Genomic DNA, 8013 nt, shown 5'->3' with positions numbered 1-8013 from the left:
CCAGCAGCAGCCCTCCAGCACAAATAAGCAAGCAAAGAAGGAACGCTGCCACATACTTAGCTCCAGGACTGAGATATGATTCAAACAGCACAGGAAAGGGAGATTATTAGCCACCTTGTCACTCCTCCTATAGCCATTATTCTTGGAGAACCACGACTAGGACAGGTAAGTACACTTTTTTTCTATGCACTCCATTCTACAAATCCTCAAGTGATCATGCCTTATCTGAGAAACCAGCTTCTGTCCAGATATCTAATGGGAAAACAGTGGAGGGGCATGAGCTTGGAGTCATGGTACTACAGAAACAGCAAGAGAGACAGGAGAATCTCAGAGCGATTCAAAGACACCAAGCTTTTGACCCACAGGCAGTGGAGGAAACAGTCACTAGGAGTCTTCATATGAAAACACAACAATACCAGAGAACTCCCCCAAAAATTCTTTCGGTAGCCTCCATCTCAGTCATCTCTAATACTCCTTCCAAGTTCTGCTAGAAAGGCTGCTCCTAACCTCAAAAATCTCCAAGAACTTCCCACGGTTTTTATTGGTAAGTAGCTTTAAGCTTCTGGCTCACTAAGCTCAGCGTCAGTAACTTTCCACAGATTTCATACCAATCTCAAAACTTTTCAGATCTCACTAGAGCATTGTCGAGGCAGTCAGTAGTTGCTAGTGAATACTGTCATAGCTTACCTACCATCCCCTAATGTCCCGTCTCATCTTTCATCCGTAACGGAGAGACAGAAAGGGCTTTCTCTTCTCTCATCATTTGCTGTTCAATCTAGTACTCATCTGCCTTGAATGCTCTACAGTAAGTAGCTATTTACAAAACTTGTAAGATCCTAGTCATCACTAACTTTTAATGTAATAATCCAAGGAGGTGGGGGAAACAGCACTATATTCCATATTACGGGATGGGCAAGGAAGCCCTTATACCTCCTATACAGAGGGCGTACCAACTGAGTACATCAATACCTTGTGGAGCCGCACCACTCAGAGATACTAGGAAGTACTCAAAGCAGAAATCTGCACGGCTTGGCCAGGCAGGGTTCATTGCTCTGATTTTGTGTCACTTCCTACTCTGGTTCAAGTAGCACCACTGCAGTCTTTGAGCTGCATTACTGTGAGGTACAGCTACAGTAAAAAAGAACAAGTGGCTAAGGGAATCAGAGAGCACTTCTTAGTTCCCAGGTCAGGGTACATGCCCTGCCTGAACCCAAATTCAACACCAGGACAGAATGTGGACATGCAGCAGCCTCCTTCCTCCAACTGCTGCGTCCTATTTTCCCACAGAAATGAATCCTTGGTGAACAGTCCAGGTGTAAATCAAGACTGAGGGATTTGCTATATTCGTATTGGATAGAACACAGTGTTAACCTGTATCACACCATGGCCAGGCTAGCCTTTTAGCAGCTGTCTCACCCATCTTTATTCTGATCAAAATACCAAAATCTAGACATTAACCATGTCACCATCACAGCCTTCTTACCTGCTCTGCCACTACTGATTCTCCTGAAGAGCAGACTATAAAGAGGGTAACTTTATGCTGGAAGAAGAGGCACAGATTCTCCCTGGTTAGCACACACTACCCGTTTTCACTTGTCTACACTACCTGTTTTCACTTGTCTGGCTCCAAAGACAAATCTAAACTGTTTAGCAATCCACCTTCTGACAAGTACTTCATGCAAGCTACGCTTGGCTGTGAAAAATCAAGAAACTGGAATTATAAAATCCAAAGTGATTATTTCTGCAGAAGGCATCATTTTTACATTGTTCTCCCTACAGAAAGGAAGTGTTTTCTCTGTCAAGACAGTGTAAGGTAGCCCAGGAAAAATCACAGACAAATTTCACTGTCACTATTCCCATTTGCTTGTTTTAAAGACTGTATTAATTTTCTTTTTATTTTTCAGATTCTTCATTTCTGCATGCTACAAATCTTGATGTAAGCTAAAAATTTGTGTGGACAAACAATGCAATTACTTAAATAGCCACCTAGTTTTCTCTTTTACAGTACATCTGGTAAAACAACCAGTTCTTACTTTCTGGAGAGAAAGACGACAAGAACTCACATGCTCGTATGTATGTTCACACACAAGCACATGCAAATAAGTGGTTTAATGTGTTCAACATTAGCCCCAATTTTAAAGACTATTTACAAATAAAAAGGGCCAAAAACCAAGTTAACAACAAGTTCAAGTGTCAAATCTAGGAAATATTTCTCCTTTATATGCTCATTACAGGTGTCATGCAAACACCTTCCATTCCACGAGATTCAAGCTTGGTTTACTCCACATTTTGTTTGACACTGGAGAACTTCAATTGAGGAGAAAAAAGTTGGAATCAGTTTTGTCTATCTCCTTCTTACTTTCTGGGCTTTTATTAAAAAGTCATAGAAAGGAAAGATTAAATGAGGTAATGATCCTTAGGATGCTGTGAAAAAGTAGGCTGCCTCTATCATATCTCAGATCAGTTACGAGTTACCTGCTGTGTAGCCCCTTTGATGCAGAATTCCTGGGGAAGGACAAGGCTTTAGTGCAATCTGCATCAGGTAATCCAAACCAGTGCTTTAAATTACTGCAAAAACACCAGAACATTTCTTTGCAATTCTGTTTCATCCACGGTCTACAAATTTTCAAACATGACTTCATTTAGAGTGAGCAGGTACAAATTATTAGTCATTACAGTCAAGAATAAATGCCCAGCTCTGGTAAGTTTTCTCCCCTGTATTTTTAACATTATTTCAATTCCCACAGCTCCAATAAAAGAAAATTAACTGCTGAGGATTCAGGGATTTGAAGAATTGTTCTTACAGCTCACAGTTGCTTCACAGAAATCACTGTCATGTGAATACTAAAAACATAGGAAAAACTTTTACTTTACTTTTGTTCTTACTAGTATATCACAATGAACTGTAGAACTTACGGAGTCTAATTTCCTGTCCATATCCTGTGGATTCTCTGGTGCTTTAATATTACAGTTCAACTCATATTTTAGACCCTCTGTCATTATGGACACTAATTTCAATCACTGTACTCTGTTCAGATACGTAATCTCATAAAACTCGAAGCAACTCAGTATGGGACCTCAGCCTCTCTTTTGGTTTTCATGAAAAACATTGAACATTGGGGGTGGAGGGGTGCAGAGGAGGAAGAAAAGCAGGACAAAATGTGCTCAACACAAGCTTCAATTTCTTAAGAAACCAGTCTAGAATTGCCAGAGGGAAAAAAGCAGCAATCAAAAATACTCCAGGCAATCACCAGATGGTGCTACTAAGAGGAAATACGTACCATGAAGGAACTTTAAAAACCCAGGAGCTAGCTGTAAGCTCTAAGCCACATGAAAAAGACTCCCCACCGCATTTGTAACTGCGTAGGCCACTTCTCCCATGCGAACACACTACAATCTTGCAGAACTCAGCGCAAGTACTTATACACAAAAGGGCTCAAACACTGAACCTCACTAATGGGGCACTTCTGCCAGCATCCCTCATTACCCTGACTTTAGCCTTGGTTGCATGCAGCCTCATGAGAAGTTTCTGCTTTCCCAGAAGTTCAGGAGCTTGCATTTCTTGACGTGCACAATCATAAGGACTATTCATCCAAGCTATAGCACCTTCACAGTTCCTATAAATGAGGATCCTATTTCCCTGATAGAGGATCTATTCCCCACTTCCAAACTGTATCAAAATGAGCAGGTACCCCATAAATTTCTAAAGACAGAACCAAATCTCACTTCACCATTATACATCACAAAGAATGTGCCAAATCACATGCTTCTGTAACGAAAGTTATGTCCATGTTGCTGTGTGCCACAAGCTAGAACCCAGCTAGCTCTGAACAAGATCATACTTTAGCACTTTGTCAGTTAGCAGGATCCCAATACCCAATCTCAACACAGCATTCTTCTGCAGTGGGTCAGCGCACTCTGTCTCAGTCCTCTACCTGGCAATGAATCTGAGTTGGTAAATTTAAATCTCCACTGTAATGCTAAATGATCTGTCTCTCCCCACGCCCTCCACAGCGCTTCATTCTCAGGGGAATAACATTCGCATTTATGGAAGTAAATGCCTCAGGATTTTGCTAATGTGCTAGTGAGCTAGAGCCTTCCACCTGCATATCACAAGCGTTAATCCTATTCAGCTCAAAGGTAAAAATACTGTTTCTAGCAGAAATTTGATATCAAGATGAGTTCTAGTTCCAGCTCCTCCATCACAAATTCATCTTTATGCTTTCTGTGCAGCTGTATTTTCCAAGTTAGACAGGGCTTTGAGCTCAGCAGAGCCTTCTACCAAGGACCCCCAATCGCAGCAAGATCCAAAATCATTTTGATACAGATCTTCAGGATATACAGAACAGATTATCACACTTAGAAAAGGGAAAAAGAAAATAATTTTTTTAAAAAAAGTAATGTAAGTTCTATGAATTGGAATTCACAGACGTGCCCAAAATACTGAGGTTTTTCAGCAAAGAGCTACAGAAAGCATAATCTGTATAAATATCAGCAGCTTTAGACCCCTTTAACACTGTGGCCACATATTATTTAAACTATCCAGTTTTGTTTACACACAGCAAACAGCTACAACTGATATATATTTTTAGAAAGAAGTCATACAAAATCTGAAGAACTTGCTTGGGGAAAAAATAACAGGGAACGGGGTTTTGAATTCCAGACCTGCAAACCCCTACAGGGCTTGCGCCGCTTTTTCCTGCTAATTTAAAATCACGGTATTATACCCTAACGTTGCTCCTCGTCACTGCAGGATTCCTCACTTCCACAGGAGGGAGCTTTTCTCTCGCAAAGATGACTGAAACTCTTTCGCAGTTCTCATTTTGGAAGCGGCGTAGGAGCTCTGAACAGTTCTGGAGTGCCCCACGCCTGACAGCTTCCACACAGGAATAGAAAAGAAGATTCAGAAAATAAAGAAAAAACACACCCAGAAAACGAAAGATCAAGCATTTACAAGCTAAACCATTCTTGGACCCTTGTGTTATATCACAATATTACTCCTCCCCACCACCCCACCACCCCTAATGCAATTACTTATATAGCAGAAAAACCTGAGAATGTCAAGTCCAACACCGTTTATGTCCAGACATATCTGACATATATAAACTTCACACATGTGATTGAAGGTATCAGCTATCCAGTCAGTACTAGAAGAGGAACAATAAATCACAGTAATTCAAAGAACGTAGCATCTTGAGAAGAAATCTGGCCTTACAGCTGAAAGAAGTAACTGAATACAAATTTGAAAATATATTTTGAAGGACACAAATGAAAGCAATCCTCTCTCTGGACAACCATTTATTAATCCAGCAAGTGACAGTCAGTTTTTACTAGGATTAACCCGGATGGCTGCTTTTTCCAGCAAAACAGCTCACTTTCATCATTCAAAACACTTGATCTGCAGCTCTGAGCTGCAATTTCTATCAAGGTAGCACTGATAGCTAGCAGTAGCTATCATCACATTTCACAGCTGCTATCTCCACTACCGTTTCCTTAGCAAAAAAAAATCACAAAATGCAGAGGTGACAAGCCAAGTGGGAGCGATGCTTAAGCTCTGCTGTTCTCACCATCTAATAGCTAGAGAATTTCATATTCCCTGCTGTCTAAGTTCTAGTCCAATGGGTATATCCTCCTCCTGATGTGTATAGCTAATTCCCATCATCAACAGTGGGAATAACACATGCACGCAAAGGGGACAATGAGCCCTTGAGGCCTGTTGTACTAATAATTTCAAAATACCACGGTAAACATATTTTGCATGTGATCGGTAATAAGCCTGGGCAACCAGTTCCTGTGTTTAAGAATGCATTATGGGTTTGTACACTCAGAGCACTAGAGATACCTTACTTCCCTAGTTTCCAGCTTTGTACAAGTTTCAAAAAAGAGTTCTGCCACGAATAACTAACTGCTATATATATATATATACAGATCTCTACATACAGATCTAATCACAGATCAACGCTCTGTGGAGCAAAATGGGGTAGAAAGGATTAGGCAAAATACATCTTCTGCTCCAAAGGTCTTACAATCTTGATTTACGACTAGCCACATAAAAAAATAGCACATGCTGTTCAGAACTCTCTCTTCCTATTAAAGTCATAACTTAAAAAAAAATATTACAAGTCTTCCCTGTCTTCAATACTTGCTATTACTTCAAAGCCAACTATGGTATAAGCATGCGGGCTGTGTTTTGGCTTACACATAATCAACACCAGTAGATAGATTCAGCTGCAGGCCATGGTCGGCTAAACAGAAGGCTAAATGTTAAGTCAGAAAAGCCAGCTCTGGTGTGATAACTTAGTGGTGTTAAATTTTCTTTAATCAAAGCCCTATCTAACATTTTAGAAAAAAAATACATCCAAACAATCTGCAGACCACACCAGATCACGCTCTATGCTCAGGGTAATTTTTCAGAACAAAACTTTTCCTGTTCACAGGTGATTAACCCTGCAAAATTATCATGTTATATGGTAAATGTAAATTGCTAAAAAATATTAATAATGAAACAAAACAGGCCAGAGAGCATAGTTTGAGAAAAGACCGCAAGTCCCAATACAAGCAAAGGCAACCAGAGAGTCTTGTTTGTACAACACCTAATAAGTCCCAGAGGGAAAAGGGACAGCTGTGTAAAGCTGCCTTGGTTGTCCCTTTTTTTTTTTTTTTCACCATAATTACATCAGTTGCTGATGTTTCACAAAATGAAATGTCCAGAGAGTCTCCTGAAAAGTTCAGTGCGAATACTGATAAAGCTTGAACATAGAAAGCAGATAAAAAAGCATCCTCCGTGATACATTTTGGAAGGTAGCCAAGATCATCTTGGAAGGTTAAATCTCCTTAGGTCAAGTAAAAATCTTTGGAGGAACACTGCATTTTCAGCACTCATTTGACTTATTTTGAGTACAAGGACTTAAAGTGAACTTGACATCAAGTTTCCCAGTAGGACTTGTAGCTCACAAAGACAGCATGCCAATATTTACACTCATTCCATGACTCCTGTTCTATTTCTTTAAAGTAGATTTTTTCTTTTTTGCTACATTTGAAAAGAAAATACGGACTTTTTAAAGATCCTGAAAAGAATCACACTCTTACGACTCGAAACTGCGACTGAGAAACACAAAACACTGGAGTAGATATTACTCTAAGATAAAAAGGCAAAGGTCAGAGTACAAGGTAGGTAATTAGAATGCAAGTCTGGGAAACAAAAGTTCCAATAATCATTCTTATAAACTGATCCAGAATGTTTTAACCAAAGCTAGATACCTAGATATATAGCTTGAACTTCAGAATTGCTAAGGATCTATCTGCTTTACTTGACCTGAAAAAAAAGGGACATTAGAAGCTGTAAGAATCAGAAAAATCTCAGACAATTCTGAAAAGGGAACAATTGTCCCTTGTTATTTAAAGCATTTCCTAATAGTAAAGATCCTTCAAAAATGAGTTACTTTTCAAACAAAGTTTAGAAAAAAACATGTCAACTAAAATCTTACCAAAACATTTTCATTTTCAAGCATATTTACCAGAAATGAAATATTTACACACAAAAAGTTAACTGGAAGTTTGGGATACTTAATTTGTTTGATCTAGTAGCTAGAAATTTTGTAACAGAACATTTTCTAAAGAGCTATTTCTCCATAAGTAGCATTTCATAACTAAGATCGTACATAACTAAGTAATTTATAGACTATTTACCTCTGTATCATGCCTGTAAAATTACTATGGTGCTCAGACATAAGACTGATAAACATCAAGTGTAATTTTTTTTTTTTCCTTCTAAGTATTGCTTTCTAACAAGATGAAGGGTTAAAATAATAATTTGTTAAAATAATAATTTGGCTCTCTAAGGTTCTCTTGGCCTCAACCCTTTCTCTTTTTCCAAATTAGCAAAAATAAATGGTAGGGTATGATCCTTACTAAGCTACATATCTACTCAACCTTGAACATTAATGAGTACCATATCTTTTATCCCAATATGGTTCCTTCTTGTGCTACTCTTGCATAGGAGGCATACCACAA

This window comes from Fulmarus glacialis, unplaced genomic scaffold, assembly GCF_000690835.1.
Source record: "Fulmarus glacialis isolate BGI_N327 unplaced genomic scaffold, ASM69083v1 scaffold595, whole genome shotgun sequence".
NCBI lineage: Eukaryota > Metazoa > Chordata > Aves > Procellariiformes > Procellariidae > Fulmarus > Fulmarus glacialis.
This window is presented reverse-complemented; position numbering follows the sequence as displayed.